The following is an 18,400-nucleotide window of genomic DNA, read 5'->3' as shown; positions in this document are numbered from 1 at the left end:
CATTGCCTCTTTTAAAAATGGCCTGGGATGGAAAGTAGAGCTTGACCTGACATCAGCCAAACTCAGAGCATCCTAGAAAATCCTGAGACCAATCTGAGAACAGTCACCCACCCATTCTGTAACCATACAGGGATGATTCAGGGTTCCAGTGTCTAAAAACACAGTACTGTACCTATAAGTATGAATATTTCAGAGCACAGGCAAATTAGGGGAAATGGCCTCACAAAAAGGAGTGTACTGGGAAAAACAAACCAAATAAAGTAACAGAAGAAAAAATCCAGGGGGACAGAGGCAGGCACTTTAGCTTTTTGATGTGAGTGTTCACAGCAAGACAGTTGCCAGGCTAACGTTTGACTAGGTCATCTTTTCACAGACTCTCCGAGGTCCACTGGGCTGCACACACAGTCTGATATGTATTGAAAGGGCAAGGACTTCAGCTTCTATAATGGGGACACATCACAAAAGAACATGTATTTTGTGTAACAAAATGCACAGACAACACACACAAAAAGAAGAGAATCCTCAAAACAAGCCTTCCAGGAAAACAACAACAGAAATTTTGGGGCATAAAGGAGAAGGTTCTGAACCCACAGGCTGTTGTGGTTGCCGGTAGCAAGTTAAGATGCTGGCTCTGTCCTGTGACCCTTTTTTAGACACTTGGCTTTCTAGCTTTTTACAGACTTTCAATCCCCATAAAACTGTTCATTCCTCTCTTCAAAGGTAGGATTTCTGTCATTTGAGAATACAAAATACAATTACTTCTGAGTACTTAATGATAGGGAAATATAAGTAAATAAATGATATATGATAAAAAATAAAATACTTCAGGGTGTCCATAATCTATTAAAGCAATAAATATTTTTGAAGATATGTAACTCTTCACTCACATTCAGATATAAGGCATTTTATCTTAAAATACATGCACATAACATAAAACAGCAACAACAAAACTGTGATAGCCCTAGCCAAAAGAAGCAGTTGGGACCCTGAGAGGGAAGGGTTAATGAATGGCCATCACCTTAGGACACTCTAAACCACACTGTTGTCACGTGACCATTTGTGACCTGCTTCAGGTCATTTGCCTGGAGACAACAGCCTGACAAGATAAATCTGCTTCTGTGTCTAGTCCCCTCCCCTAACCATCTGTTCTCTTTAGGAAATGCAGGCTGGTGGAAGTGCCCAGGAACGCAGCGGGTGTAACCCTAGGGAACATCACAGGGGGGTGCCCGTGACAGTTACAGCCACCCAAAGTCAACATTTGTCAGAAAATAACACTAGCACTTCCGTAGCACTTCCGTTCGTGTTGCTGTCTGGGTTTTTAATCCACAAAGGCTTTGTGCCTTTTAATCACTTACTAAAACTTGACTATCTGTTCAAACTCCAGCCACATTTTCAGGTGGCATGTCATCATAGCCCTGCCTCTGGGCCTGGTCTAATACAGAATATATGTGATGGAAGAAGACAACCCAGGGAGAGTCTTGTTGCCACCTGCCTCCAAGGAAGTTTGATCTGCCCTGGACTATAGAGTAGCTGTAGGTATTTTTATGACAATAAAATTCTTTCATTACCAAGGAAGGTGGGGTAGAGAGACATCATTGGAAGGTATTTGGGCACTAGCTATTTACTGATCAAACTCCAAGCCCCCGGGAGGGCAACAGACAGGTGCTGTGCCTCAGTCTTTTTCTACTTAATTATGTATTTAACAAAACAGAGGGCTTTGATGGAAACCCAGAGCCTAGAGTTTGATTAGGGGCAGTGATAATTAAGTGCAGGAACATGGCACATCTCTCTGAAAATTTCTCCCCATGGAAGGCAGAGGAATTTTACCTGAGGGTTTCTGAAAGAGAAGGCAGAGCACAGGGGATGGACTATCAACACGTTATTCTTTTTAGCCCTGATATATATGGTGATGGACAGGGAGGCCTGGCGTGCTGTGATTCATGGGGTCGCGGAGAGTCGGACACGACTGAGCGACTGAACTGAACTGATTCATGCCAAATTTACCCACCTCTTTAAAGGATGCAATTTTGATACATTTTTTCATGCTGTTAATTAGATGAAGTAATGGAATGAAGAATAATCTCATTTATTCTTTCATTCACCAAATATTTGTTAAGTGTCTAAGTGCCATATATCAGACACTAGGATGTAGCAAGGAGCAAGACCCACTTTCTGGCTTCAACATGAGTGTTCCATTATAATTATGGTGGCTTAACCTTAAGGGTGTTTGTGTAAAGCCACTCCAAAATAATCATTTGGGATCCTTAGAACTGCATCCTTTTAATTCCTATGAATACTACTGAATTAATGTGAAACCATTCAAAAATAATTTCAGGCAGAAATTTAGCAAACTTAAACTTGACCAAAATATTTTAATATATGTAAATAGAATGGAAATACTTTAAAAAAAACTATTGGAATGTCTTGCACGTGAAATGGTTTATAACATTTAGAATTCTCTGTATACAGTGCTGTGTTTCTTAATAGTTTATTGTTAGGACTATGCTTATGCATGCATTATGTATGAAATGTATGTGGGGACAGGAATGAGTATGCATTGTAGAGTATATGCAACTTATTTAGTCAAATTGGCTCAGATCTAACTACTGAATGAGAAATGCAGGCACTTTCCTGGTAGTCCAGTGGTTACGAATCCACCTTGTAATGCAGGGGACATAGGTTCAATCCCTCTTGAGGGAACTGAGATCCCACATGCTGCAGGGCAACTAAGCCCGTGCACCACAACTGGAGAATCCGTGCACCACAATGAAAGATCCCAGAGATGCAACAAAGATCCCCTGTGCCAAAACTAAGACCTGATGCAGTCAAATATTTTTAAAAGCCAAAAACAAACAAGCAAAAAAATTAATCAGGAACAAAGTAAGGGCCTGATAAGCATGTGAGAATTTTTAAAAGCAAATATTTACTAATGACACTGCTTCTTTCCCATTTCCTAATGTCCACTGACATTTCTTCTGTTACCACTATTGCAGACAATAGAAAAATATAAGAAAAACTAGATGCTTTTAAACATGTCATCATGGCTACTGTATAAACTTAGTTATTTCTTCAGTTAAATTTTACATAAGAATCTACATTGCAACCTGCAGAATGGGAGAAAATATTTGCAAATGAATCAAACAACAAGGGATTAATTTCCAAAATATACAAACAGCTGCTGCTGCTAAGTCGCTTCAGTCATGTCCGACTCTGTGGGACCCTATATACGGCAGCCCACCAGGCTCCCCCGTCCCTGGGATTCTCCAGGCAAGAACACTGGAGTGGGTTGCCATTTCCTTCTCCAATGCGTGAAAGTGAAAAGTGAAAGTGAAATAGCTCAGTCGTCTCTGACTCCCAGCGACCCCAGGGACTGCAGCCTGCCAGGCTCCTCCGTCCATGGGATTTTCCAGGCAGGAGTACTGGAGTGGGGTGCCATTGCCTTCTCCAACAAACAGCTAATGCAGCTCAATTAAAAAAAAAAATCAAAAATGGACGGAAGATCTAAATAGACACTACTCCAAGGAAGACTCTTGGATGGCTAAGAGGCATATGAAAAGATGTTCAGCATCACTACTTATTAGAGAAACTCAAATCAAAACGACAATGAGGTATCACCTCACACCAATCAGAAAGGCTATCATCAAGTTGGGAAGGACAGTTGAGAAAGTAGCATTACATAAATACACAGTGCTGTGCTTAGTCACTCAGTCATGTCCGACTTTTTTCAACCCATGGACTGCAGTCCACCAGGCTCCTCTGTCCATAGGAATTCTCCAGGCAAGAATACTGGAGAGGGCTGCCATGCCCTCCTCCAGGGGATCTTCCCAACCCAGGGACTGAACCCAGGTCTTCCTCACTGCAGGCAGATTCTTTACCAGCTGAGCTACCTGGGAAGCCCTATATATACACTATCATGTGTAAAACAGCTAGCTAGTAGGAAGCTGCTATATAACCCAGGGAGCTCAGCATGATGCTCTGTGATAACCTAGATGGGTGGGGTGGTGGAGGTGGGGGGAGGCTCAAGAGGGGAGTGTATGAGTGTATATATATATATATGGCTGATCTGCATTGTTGTATAGCAGAAACCAACACAACATTGTAAAGCAATCATCCTCCAATTAAAAAAGAAAAGGAAAAAATCTCTTCAAACAACAAATGCTGGAAAGGGTGTGGAGAAAAGGGAAACCTCCTACACTGTTGATGGGAATATAAGTGGATACAACCATTATGGAGAAAAATATGGAGGTTCCTTAAAAGCTAAAAATAAAGCTACCATATGATCCAGAAATTCCAATCCTGGGCATATATATATATAAAAAAATCATAATTCAAAAAGATACATGTATCCCAGTGTTCATTACAGCACTATTTACAATAGCCAGGATATGGAAGCAACCTAGATACCCACTGACAGAGGAATGGATAAACAAGATGTGACACATATTTTCAATGGAATATTACTAAGCCGTAAAAACAAACAAAATAATGCCATTTGCAGTAACATGGATGGACCTAACAATCTCTGTCTCAGAGAAAGACAAATATCATATGATATCACTTATATGTGGAATCTAAAAAAAATGGTAAAAATGAACTTATTACAAAATAGAAGTGGAATCACAGACATATAAAGCAAATATATGGTTATCAGGGGTGAAAGGAGGGAAGGGATAAATTGGGAGATTGGGATTGACATATGCACACCACTATATAACTATATATAAAATAGATAGCTAAAAAGAACCAAGTGTATAGTACAGGGAACGCTACTCAATACTATGTAATGACCTGTACGGGAAAAGAATCTAAAAAAGAGTGGATATTTTATATGTATAACTGATTTGCTTTGCTGTATAGTAGAAACTAACACTATATTGTCAAATCAACTATATCCCAATAAAATTTTTTAAGAAATCTACATTTGTTTGTAGAGAGTACTCAGTGAGACAGAAACACACACAAAACATGGGCACATTTCAGTGTGATGTTGTGTAGTGACACTGGCCACAGCTATCCCTTCACGAATGCAGTGCATATTCTATGCGTCTGGGACAATGCAGAAAGAGAGGGTGCTGGGGACACAGTGTCTGATCCTATGTCTGACAACAGCACTTACTTTCTGAGTGACCTTGAGCAAGTCACTGAAGCCTCCGAGTCTTTTACTCATCTGTCAAAAGGGGTTAAGAAAAATTATTTTTTAACCCTTAAAGTGTTAGACAAATTTCCCCAAGTATTGCTTGTCATAGTTTGCCTTTTACTATTTAAGAGAAGTAAAGTAAAAAGACCTATTTAAAAAGAAATAGAAAATCCAGATAAATATTGGACAAACTGAAATGGAGCAAAACTACTTCAGTTCAGTTCAGTTCAGTCGCTCAGTTGTGTCCAACTCTCTGCGACCCCATGAATCACAGCACGCCAGGTCTCCCTGTCCATCACCAACTCCCGGAGTTCACTCAAACCCACCTCCATCGAGTCGGTGATGCCATCCAGCCATCTCATTCTCTGTCATCCCCTTCTCCTCCTGCCCCCAATCCCTCCCAGCATCAGAATCTTTTCTAGTGAGTCAACTCTTCTTATTATACCTAAAAGTGCTGAATAAAATATAATTAATTAACTTATTCTGGTAATTGGTATGTGTTAATTATCCCCAGTTGCACTCTTTAACACAGACACTTGGGCGAATCAGCCCAATGTCAACAGCAAATGAAGACACTGGTCCCGTCTTCTCGCCAACACATTATAGCCACCAAAACCTCCCACAAGTAATATTTTCTTCTAAAGCCATTTTTCATGACTCTGACACCATTCCCAAGAAATGTGACATTTTAACAAATAGGATTGCCATGTCTATGAGATTTATCTTCACTCTCCTCAATACCATCATTCCATGAACTATGTATCGCTTTACATGAAAAACGCAACCTCTTTTGTGCTCTGTGGCAGCTGCAAAGTTCATATGGTAAAAAGCTCTTCCTAGGGTGGATAAACTGTGAAATGCATTTTAAAATGAAGTTTTAATTACGTTTTGCAATTCAGAGCCAACTTCTGGGTTTAGTGTAATTTAAACAAGGGTTTTTCTCTCTTGCAGCCATCTGTTCCTTTTCCTTAAGCTTACACTTATGTCATAATATTGAAAATGTGACGTCATTCTCTCCTATGACGTCATTAAACATCTCTGTAGGATAATGGGCCCAAGCTGACAATTGAATCATGTGTGTTCAAATATATAGATAATGGGGAATATGCAAAATAAATACATGGCAATCTAAATTATTTCTCTATTGCTTTTTATTCCCAGTTACTCTCCATAGTTGAGAAGCGTAAAAGTAATCCTTTATCAAAAAAAGAATTCTCTAAAGAAAGAAGAATCTTTAAAATACCTACATGTATGTGAATAAACTAGTATATTAATGTGAATGCACCATGTGAATTGATGGTTTTGAGTTTGTGTGAAACCAAAGTTCCCAGTAAATATTTACTTGAAGTAAGAAATTATACTTTCTAGCTATAGACAATGTTTAGACATTGTTGAGGGAATAGTCTTACATTTAAAACTTACACCATTCTATTCAGTTTCTGTTTTTGACATTAAAAATAAATTAATTGAAATTCATCAATTAAGAATTTTTCAGATTTTGTAATTAAGCTGTAATTGCCACTAGAAATATAGGAATACATGTGACTAATGTTGTAGAATTATATTAACAATGAATTTATTATAGTACTTTATATATTAATTTCTTTTATATATTATTATAAAATATATAATATATATATTATATATTATATTTAAAAATATTTTAGTTATTAAATCAATAGTTCTAGGTGAGTTTAATAATTCTTTTAAGTAGCTGTTGAAGAACTCTCATAAAATTGTAAAGAATCCAACAAGGTATGATCTGCATAAATATTCATTGGTTTTAAATTAAAAAATTCAGTGATGAGGGAGACAGAATTTTCGGGGACATTTCTTTCATTGTAAACAATTTTTATAATCACCAGTCATTGAAATTCAACATTGTTTTAAATAAATCAGTTGTCTATAAGCATCCCCTTATTATTGTATTTTTAAATTAAATAAAATTTTAATTACTTGGTCAAGTTCATAGGTTTTGGCACTGAATATATTCTGTGTTTCTGGATGTGTCAGGCTCTGAACTCAAGTCTCAAAATAGACCAACACACAGTGCTTACCCTCCAGGCCCAGGAAGTCACAGGTTGGATGGCTGATGAATCCCAAAAAAGTCACTGCACAATAAAATGGAAAGTGCACTAGCCTAGGAGCTAGAATTCCTGGATTCCTGATCAGTTAAGAGACCCAAGCTTTGGTTTCTTCATTTCTGCATTCGTGTTAATATCCAGCATCTGTATTTCACCAGTTCATTATGAGTTTCAGAACCTGCCCTTTCCATGTTCTTGGTAGCATTTAATGATGCCAACATCTAATGAAGTGCCCACAGCAGGCCCTGGTTTCTCCTCCACCTCTGTCATGATGGGGACCAAGTCCCATCACTTTACTCTTCCTTCTTGCCCTCTTCTGGTCTATGACAGCATGATTCACCCAGATGCTAACCTAAATTCCCCTTCCCTTTGCACCCCCACAAAATAACTGTCTACCCCACTAAGATCTCCAAATACAGCCCCTCCTATCCATTCTTCTGTTGTTATCTTAATTCAGATCTTCATTTGTCCCCTAAACCACTGTAATTATCTCCAAACAGGATATCACTGTCTTAGTTTTGCTCCCTAATCTAGCCTCCATGTTGCTACCATTTGAATCTTTCCAAACACAAATCTGCTTTATGTATCTCCATCCTGATTTAAAGCTCTTCAGAGGTTCCATGTCACCTGCAGCACAAAATCCAAACATCCTGGTCATTTGGTCCCTACCAATCTTTTCAACTCATCTTCCATCCTTTCTAGATAAACAGGCAGAAGCTGGGCTAAAGCCACACTGACCACGATTTTGAGTAACATATGCTGAGTGTTCCTACCTGCTTCTCACATGACCTCATCCCTCTGATGTGAATATGGTATTCTCTGATCTACTAGGCAGATCCTTTCTTCAATATACATCTCATCAGAGATGTTTTTCTCTATCAAGCCTTTCTTGAATGAGCCAAGCAGTGTTTGGTATCTCCTCTGTGTCAACACAGATCCTAGGAGTACTTTCTTAGACTCGGTAAGGTCTGAAAAGCAATGATCTATTTCCATGTCTATTTTTCCTATTGGACAGTGATCTTCTTGAAGGACAGGATTTCGTATTATTTGTCTTTGTTTCCCCAGCTCATACATCATAGTAAATAAATGATCAACAATTTCTTATTAGATGGATGAATGGATGGATAGATGGATGCATCTCCTCTCATGCATGTTAGCGCTGATAAATTCAGCCTTATCTTCCAGAAACAACAAGCTCTTTTACCTCTCAATAGGTGTTCTTCTGGATTATCCATCCTTCATCTGACACTTGAACCCCACCAACCTACATCTGAATAGTTTTCTTCAAGACTCAAGTCAAATGAGTTGCCTCTTTCATTATCCTTTCACAATATTTTGTATATATTGTACTATAAAAAGCTTTCAACATATTTAACTGTAATTATTAATTTAAATATGTGTTTCTTTCCCTGACTTTCAGTTCTTTGAGACTGCTGCTTAAATTTCTTATTCATAGGAGTATTCCCAATACAAAAGCTAGCACGGGGTAGGTAGCAGTACAAGACAGTAAATGTTTGCTGAATTAATTCATGAAGGTGTGCTTGAATGTATGAGATGAAATCATATATTTTGCAAGTTCTTTGAAACCGGAAAAGCCCAAGACAAATGTTAGGTAATGTTATCATCTGGATCACACCCACGTATCATATCCTTTCCTCTGCTTCTTAGTTCTTTCTTCCCAGAGAGCTCACAGGCCCTTGTCTAAATTATCACTTCACACAGATTTCCTTGCTCCCACTCAGAGTGCATTTTGACATTAAACTAAACCCCTCAGCTCTTGGATAAAGATCTAGAATATAAAGAGGTTTGAAAAACAGAATCAATCGTCTTGCGTTTCAGTACTGGCCTTAAAAATGTACGTACGTGATAACCATATTCTGAAAGTGAAGACAGCCAGATGGTGTCAGAGAACTGTTTTCTTAGCTAATAGCGATATATTTGTCATCAATGTATTCCTGTTCCTTATTAAAGAGAGAATCTGTTTACTGGTTGAGGAGCAAACAGAAGAAATGATATAAATAACAAGAATAAATACTTGATATGAATATCTCATCTTCCTCTTGGGAAATTCCAGGATATTTTACAGATAACATTGTGATCAACATTATTGACCTTGAAGAAGGGACTTTCTCCAGTGTGAAACACAGAAGCTCTTCTGCATCTCACAATCACCACACTATTTAGGGCAAGAGGCGAAAGATATTTACCTCAAAGGTTGGGGAAGACTGGAATAAGAAATAATGTAATTATTCATGGAAATAAACTATACAGCAACCCATTCCAGTATTCTTGCCTGGAGAATCCCATGGACAGAGGAGCCTGGCGGGCTATAGTCCACGGGGTCACAAAGAGTCTGACATGACTGAGCGACTAACACGCATAGAATATGGAATGAGGAAAACTGGCCGAGGTTGACACCTTGGCTCTTACAAGAAGTGCTATGAGATCACTGATGACCGGGAGGGGCAGGACCTCTGTTTAAGCCTCATCTGAAAGACGTCAAGCAGAGTATATTTTTCCCTGGTACCATTTTGACATCTGGGGTCAATCCTTTCTCCAAGCGGAAAAAAAAGTCACATGCATAAATGCAACTTCAGTAGCATCTTGACAGTCCCTGGAAGTCATCCAGCTGATTGTCAGTTGAGTGTAGTTAAGTCACCTTCTTAGCCATTCTGTATGCTGGGTGAGATGCTTTTGTGATGGGGTGTATTTCTCCATAGGGAAGTGCTGTCGTAAGGAATGTGGCGGTGGAAGTGGGTGGATGCTTTCATCACAAAAGGAGCAGTGGGGTATAAGACCGGGACATCTGAAGACGAATACAAATTGCTCTTATTCACCAGCTGTTCATTTCAGAAGTTAAGGACTCCCAAACTTTTCTGAGACTTAGTTTCTTCATCTATAAAATGAGGACAGTCATTGAGGGTGGGGCCTTCATGATGGGATTAATGCTCTTCTAAGAAGAGACACCAGAAAACTTGTTAGAATGTGGCTGCCTGGAAACCAGAAAGATAGCTCTCACCAGACCTGACCATTGCTGATACCCTGATCTCAGATTTCCAGCCTCCAAACTATAAAAAACAATATATGTCTATTGTGTAAGCCAAAAAAGAATAAAAATAAAATGGGGTGCTCATACTTTTCTCATGTAGTTTTTGTAAGAATTAAATGATATGGGGCCATCTGAAATGCCTAAGGATTATTAAGTGTTTTATTTGCTTGCTTCACCTGCTTCTCCATTCTACCACCTCATTAATATCTAATCCCAAACTCTTTTTTTCTTTTTTTTTTTGCAGGGCTCTCTTCTGAAAAGTATGTATGACCACCGACACTATTTTTTCCCATAGATTTTTATACTGTGTTCCCTTCTTTAATAGGGAGAATTTAAGTGAACTCATTTCTTAGTTGTCATCACACTAATGTTCAGTTATCTAGGCTGTGTCACATCACCAAATGTCACTAATAATAATATTGGGTTGGCCAAAAACTTTGTTTGTGATTTTTTCCATAATATCTTGTGGAACGAACTTTTTGGCCAACTCAATATATGCATGTATATGTATGTGCAAGACTTCCCCGATGGCTCAGTGGCAAAGAACCCATCTGCCAATGCAGGAGACTCAGGTTTGATCCTTGGGTCGGGAAGATCCCCTGGAGGAGGAAATGGCAACCCATTCCAGTATTCTTGCCTGGGAAATCCCATGGACAGAAGAGTCTGGTGGGCTACAGTCCAGGGTTTGCAAAAGAGTCGGACGCAACTTAGCGACTAGACTAAACTAGAGACATATGTGTGTGTGTATATATATATCTCCTGGCTTTTTAATGACAGCAAATTTGTCTGTCTCCTTTTTTAACTTCATTTACCCAATGTCTACAACATGAGCCTAACTGCTTCTTTTCTGAAATCTTCTCTCCTATACATTACTGTGAAATTTTTAACAGTATTTTACAGAAGGACCATTTCCCTCAAGTCGCACTCCTTTCTAATTCCCAGGAATTACATTTGACACTTACACGTGTAGATGAATCTTACTGAACATGTTCATCTTCCTCTAGAAACTAACCATGGCATTTTTCAGATGACATTTACAATCCAGGCAGGATTTATATGTAACTGGTGTCTGGAGGTCGGGACGCCTGCATTCCCCATCCCTCGCTGAGATAAAGGTTTTGGAAGACCACATACAGGAGGATCATGCAGGGTCTCATGGGCCACTGTAAGGCCTTGGCTCTTTCTTGAGGAAAATGAGGAGCTATTGGTGGGTTGTGAGCAGAAGAGAGACCTGATTTGACTTAGCTGTGAAGACAGACTTTGGTGGCTATAATTCAATGGACAGTAACAGAGCAAAGGAAGAGAAACAAGGAGAGTGTTTGAACATCTCTTGCAGGGATCCTGCAAAAGATGATGGAGCTGTGGACCAGGAGGGCAGTAGGGAAGGTTGTGACGTATCTGGATTCTGGTCATATTTTGAAATATGAAAGTCAGGCCATAAATCTATTTGATTGGCTATATGTAGAGGGTTTTACAGGAAGAAGGAGGAGAAAACTCCAGGGTTGTTGGTCTGAGCAGTGGATGGATGCAGTTGCTATCAACTTAGACAGGGGAGGGTGCTGCAGCAGCTGGTTTGGGGTGGGACATGAGGGGTTTAGTTCAAGGCATGTTAAACTGGAGTTGTCTATTAGACATCCAAGTAGAGATGGCAAGCAGGCAATTAGACATGCAAGTCTGAACTTTGTAAGAAAGGACCTCACCATCAGTTCAGTTCAGTTCAGTTAAGTTGCTCAGTCGTGTCCGACTCTCCGCGACCCCATGAATCACAGCACGCCAGGCCTCCCTGTCCATCACCAACTCCCGGAGTTCACTCAAACTCACGTCCACAGAGTCGGTGATGCCATCCAGCCATCTCATTCTCTGTCGTCCCCTTCTCCTCCCGCCCCCAACCTTTCCCAGCATCAGAGTCTTTTCCAGTGAGTCAACTCTTTGCATGAGGTCGCCAAAGTATTGGAGTTTCAGCTTTAGCATCAGTCCTTCCAAGGAACACCCAGGACTGATCTCCTTTAGAATGGACTGGTTGGATCTCCTTGCAGTCCAAGGGACTCTCAAGAGTCTTCTCCAGCACCACAGTTCAAAAGCATCAATTCTTTGGCGATCAGCTTTCTTCACAGTCCAACTCTCACATCCATACATGACCACGGGAAAAACCATAGCCTTGACTAGATGGACCTTTGTTGGCAAAGTAATGTCTCTGCTTTTTAATATACTATCAAGGTTGGTCATAACTTTCCTTCCAAGGAGTAAGCATCTTTTAATTTCATGGCTGCAATCAGCATCCGCAGTGATTTTGGAGCCCCCAAAAATAAAGTCTGACACTGTTTCCACTGTTTTTCCATCTATTTCCCATGAAGTGATGGGACCAGATGCCATGATCTTTGTTTTCTGAATGTTGAGCTTCAAGCCAACCTTTTCACTCTCCTCTTTCACTTTCATCAAGAGGCTTTTGAGTTCCTCTTCACTTTCTGCCATAAGGGTAGTGTCATCTGCATATCTGAGGTTATTGATATTTCTCCCGGCAATCTTGATTCCAGCTTGTGCTTCTTCCAGCCCAGCATTCCTCATGATGTACTCTGTATATAAGTTAAATAAGCAAGGTGACAATAGACAGCCTTGACTTACTCCTTTTAATATTTGGAACCAGTCTGTTGTTCCATGTCCAGTTCTAACAGTTGCTTCCTGACCTGCATACAGGTTTCTCAAGAGGCAGGTCAGGTGGTCTGGTATTCCCATCTCTTTCAGAATGTTCCACAGTTTATTGTGATCCACACAGTCAAAGGCTTTGGCATAGTCAATGAAGCAGAAATAGATGTTTTTCTGGAACTCTCTTGCTTTCTCCATGATCCAGCGGATGTTGGTAATTTGATCTCTGGTGCCTCTGCCTTTTCTAAAACCTGCTTGAACCTAACAGAAGCAGAAGATATTAAGAAGAGGTGGCAAGAATACACAGAAGAACTGTACAAAAAAGATCTTCACGACCAAGATAGTCACGATAACGTGATCACTGACCTAGAGCCAGACATCTTGGAATGTGAAGTCAAGTGGGCCTTAGAAAGCATCACTACAAACAAAGCTAGTGGAGGTGATGGAATTCCAGTTGAACTATTTCAAATCTTGAAAGATGATGCTGTGAAAGTGCTGCACTCAATATGCCAGCAAATTTGGAAAACTCAGCAGTGGCCACAGGACTGGAAAAGGTCAGTCTTCATTCCAATCCCAAAGAAAGGCAATGCCAAAGAATGCTCCAACCACTGCACAATTGCACTCATCTCACACGCTAGTAAAGTCATGCTCAAAATTCTCCAAGCCAGGCTTCAGCAATATGTGAACCGTGAAGTCCCAGATGTTCAAGCAGGTTTTAGAAAAGGACCTCACCATAGAAGACCCTTAATATATGACCCTTAATATTTGTGAGAGGCTTAGACCAACCTCAGGTTCTAAGCAACAATCATGATTAGTAGAGCTTCTTCTCCTTCTCTGACCACAGCACTGGAAATATCCAGAATGACATAATGGTCAAATCCTGTCTATTATATGCAGTGATGCATATTTTATATGCACAAAATAATCCTTTCTTATTTGGGGAGTAAATTTCTCATTTTTCAAGTGCAGTTTGAAGGTACAGTGGGGAGGGAATTACATTTCAAAATAAAAATTAAAAAACATGATGCACATACAAAGTCAATGCAATTCTGGAAAATGTCCTTTGAGGATAAACTATTTAGGAGATATCATATAGTATGATGATTAAGGAAGTAGACTCTAGTTTCGAAATGAATTTACATTCCAGCACATCACCTTGCATATCTAATTTCTATGCCCCAGTTTCCTCATCTATAAACCTGAGACCAGATGGGATTATAGAGAATATTAAGTGAGATAATAAATAAAAAGCACATAGCACAATGCCAGAAGCATAGTAAGTTCTTATACTTGTTGGCTATAATGATGATAAGCAAATTTATTTTTGTTTTCAGTTGGAACTAAGACTGAAAGATTTTCTTATAGTTTTCTATTTACCATGGATATAGACTCACTATATCACTTAAATACTTAGAAAACTGAGTCTCAAGGAATTTAGGCCTAAAGAAGAAAAAGACATTGCAATCAGAAATAAGAGTCTGATCCAACCTGTTATGGGCAACTTCATTGCTTTTCTTGACTCCCCACCCTGACCCACCCTGGTATTTTGCCCATATTGGTAATTAACAATTGGTAGTTAACAAACCAAATGAACTGCCTCAAAAGGAAAAAAAAATTACTAAACTTATCTCTTCCCTCTTATGTTAATTGTGTATATTTCATTTTTAAGCATGATTCTTTGGGGAAAACAGAATATGTTTACTATAGAAAAACACATATTCTTTTAGCCGAGTAATTTTGGAAGCAAAAATGGTCTCCATGGTAAGAAGAAAAGGAGTAGTATTAATAGAAGGTGGCACCGAGCTAATGTGCATTTTATAGTATAAAGGAAAGAGTTTTTTTAGCCTCCCTGCCTAAAACAACATCATGAACTAGAAGTTATGCTAAATTGGTGAAGAGAATAAAAAGGAACCAGCTACAGTATGCGGAGAAGGCAATGGCAAGCCACTCCAGTACTCTTGCCTAGAAAATCCCATGGATGGAGGAGCCTGGTGGGCTGCAGTCCGTGGGGTCGCTAAGGGTCGGACACGACTGAGCGACTTCACTTTCACTTTTCACTTTCACACATTGGAGAAGGAAATGGCAACCCACTCCAGTGTTCTTGCCTGGAGAATCCCAGGGACGGGGGAGCCTGGTGGGCTGCTGTCTATGGGGTCACACAGAGTCGGACACGACTGAAGTGACTTAGCAGCAGCAGCAGCTGCAGCTACCGTATGATTGCTCAGAATCAGAGTCAAGAGCCAGCTCCCAGGAAGCAGCCCGGGACAGCAGAATCCTCTCACTCATGGACACAAGAGGCTTAACTGGTCCTCCCAGGGTTTGGAAGAGAGGCTCTGAAAATACTTCTGAACTCTTAAAAGCAGATTTATAGACATATAATAGTGCTTTAATCCTGGCATCCTGATGTTGCCAAAGTAATAGAATATCATAATGGAAAAAAGTCTAATAAGATAATGATTATCTGATGTTCCACTTCTTCTCCAGGCCAGCTTTGGATCTGAACAATCTATTCTTTTCTCTTAACTCACTTCACGCAATACTTAACAAGGCTTATTTTCCCTGCTTATTTTTTCCCATATGGTCTTCTGGTAGGATCCTTCCTTTCTTCATCCTTCTTCCCTTCCTCCCTTCTTTCCTTCCTTCTTTTCTCTCTTTCTTCTTTCTGTTTTTGAATCTCTACAGTGATACTATAGGGGTTAACTTTCAGCTCAATTCATTCGCTCAGTTGTGTCCAACTCTTTGCGATGCTATGGACTGCAGAACACCAGGCTTCCCTGTCCATTACCAATTCCCGGAGCTTACTCAAATTCATGTCCATTGAGTCGGTGATGCCATACAACCATTTCAACCTGTGTTGTCCCCTTCTCCTCCCACCTTCAATCTTTCCCAGCATCACAGTCTTTTCCAATGAGTCAGTTCTTCGCATCAGGTGGCCAAAGTATTGGAGTTTCAGCCTCAGCATCAGTCCTTCCAATGAATATTCAGGACTGATTTCCTTTAGGATGGACTGGTTGGATCTCCTTGCAGTCCAAGGGATTCTCAAGAGTCTTCTCCAACACCACAATTCAAAAGCATCAATTCTTCAGCGCTCAGTTTTCTTTATAGTCCAACTCTCACATCCATACATGACTACTGGAAAAACCATAGCTTTCATTAGACAGCCCTTTGTCAGAAAAGTAAAGTCTCTGCTTTTTAATATGCTGTTGAGGTTGGTCATAGATTTTCTTCCAAGGAGCAAGCATCTTTTAATTTCATGGGTGCAGTCACCATCTGCAGTGATTTTGGAGCCCAAAAAGATAAAGTCTGTCACTGTTTCCATCATTTCCCCATCAATTTGCCATGAAGTGATGGGACCGGATGCCATGATCATAGTTTTCTGAATGTTGAGTTTTAAGCCAACTTTTTCACTCTCCTCTTTCACTTTCATCAAGAAGCTCTTTAGTTCTTCTTAGCTTTCTGCCATAAGGGTGGTGTCATCTGCATATCTGAAGTTGATATTTCTCCTGGCAATCTTGACTCCAGCATGTGCTTCATCCAACCTGGCATTTTGCATGATGTACTCTGCATATAAGTTAAATAGTGAAGTGAAGTCGCTCAGTCATGTCCGACTCTTTGCAACCCTATGGACTGTAGCCTACCAGGCTTCTCTGTCCATGGGATTTTCCATGCAAGAGTACCAGAGTGGGACTCTTCTTCTCCAGGGGATCTTCCCGACCCAGGGATCGAACCCAGGTCTCCCGCATTGCAGGCAGATGCTTTACCCTCTGGGCCACCAGGGATAAGCAGGGTGATAATATGCAGCCTTGACGTACTCCTTTCCCAATTTAAAACCAGTCTGTTGTTCCATGTCCAGTTCTAACTGTTGATTCTTGACCTGCATACAGATTTCTCAGGAGGCAGGTCAGGTGGTCTGGTATTTCCATCTCTTTCAGAATTTTCCACAGTCTGTTGTGATCCACACAGTCAAAGGCTATGACATAGTCAATAAAGCAGAAGTAGATGTTTTTCTGGGACTCTCTTGCTTTTTTGATGATCCAAAGGATGTTGGCAATTTGATCTCTGGTTCCTCTGCCTTTTCTAAATCCAGCTTGAACATGTGAAAGTTCATGGTTCATGTACTGTTGAAGCCTGGCTTGGAGAAGTTTGAACATTACTTTCCTAGCCTGTGAGATGAGTGCAATTGTGCAGTAGTTTGAACACTCTTTGGCATTGCCTTTCTTTGGGATTGGAATGAAAACTGACCTTTTCTAGTCTTGTGATCACTGATGAGTTTTCCAAATTTGCTGGCATATTGAGTGCAGCACTTTCACAGCATCATCTTTTAGGATTTGAAATAGCTCAACTGGCATTCTGTCACCTCCACTAGCTTTGTTCGTATTGATTCTTCCTAAGGCCCACTTAACTTCACATTCCAGGATGTCTGACTCTAGGTGAATGATCACACCTTCATGGTTATCTAGGCTGTAAATATCTTTTTTGTACAGTTCTTCTGTGTATTCTTGCCATCTCTTCTAAATATCTTCTGCTTCTGTTAGGTCCACACCATTTTGGTCCTTTATTGTGCCCATCTTTGCCTGAAATGTTCCTTTGGTATCTCTAATTTTCTTGAAGAGATCTCTAGTTTTTCCCATTCTATTGTTTTCTTCTATTTCTTTGCATTGATCACTCAGGAAGGCATTCTTTTCTCTCCTTGCTATTCTTTGGAACTCTGCATTCAGATGGGTATATCTTTCCTTTTCTCCTTTGCCTTTAGCTTCTCTTCTTTTCTCAGCTATTTGTAAGGCCTCCTTAGACAACCACTTTACCTTTTTGCATTTCTTTTACTTGGGGATTGTCTTGATCATGGCTTCCTATGCAATGTCATGAACTTCTCTGTCCATAGTTCTTCAGGCACTCTATCATATCTAATCTCTTGAATCTATTTGTCACTTCCACTGAATAATCATAAGGGATTTGATTTAGGTCATACCTGAATGGTCTAGTGGTTTCCCTACTTTCTTCAATTTAAGTCTGAATTTGTCAATAAGGAGCTCATGATCTGAGCCACAGTCAGCTCCAGGTCTTGTTTTTGCTGACTGTATACAGCTTCACCATCTTTGGCTGCAAAGAATATAATCAATCTGATTTCGGTATTGACCATCTGGTGATATCCAGATAGTCTTCACTTGTGTTTTTGGAAGAGGGTGTTTGCTATGACCAGTGCATTCTCTTGGCAAAACACTATTAGCCTTTGCGCTGCTTAATTTTGTACTCCAAGGCCAAATTTGCCTGTTACTACAGGTATCTCTTGACTTCCTACTGTTGCATTCCAGGGGTTAACTTTATGTATCCTTTTTATATGTTATAGTTTAATTTCTTGAAATAATCTACTCTTGTTCCAGACTTGACTTTTCTGTCTGAAGCCTGCACTTATCCTATATTTTTCTCCTTTTCCGTTCATTTACATAGTCTTACAAAGAGTGATATTTTTGCTATGATCTCTACTGA

At 39.9% G+C, this 18,400-nt stretch overlaps 1 protein-coding gene across 3 annotated transcripts in view; it reads left to right on the top strand.

Moving 5' to 3' along the window:
* Positions 1 to 18,400, top strand: part of PTER (phosphotriesterase related) — an 80,175-nt gene that overhangs the window by 50,757 nt on the left and 11,018 nt on the right. The window lies entirely within an intron of this gene.

The sequence above is a fragment of the Moschus berezovskii genome, chromosome 15, assembly GCF_049115385.1.
Source record: "Moschus berezovskii isolate FMDL1 chromosome 15, NW_MosBer_1.0, whole genome shotgun sequence".
Taxonomy (NCBI): domain Eukaryota; kingdom Metazoa; phylum Chordata; class Mammalia; order Artiodactyla; family Moschidae; genus Moschus; species Moschus berezovskii.
This window is presented reverse-complemented; position numbering and strand designations above follow the sequence as displayed.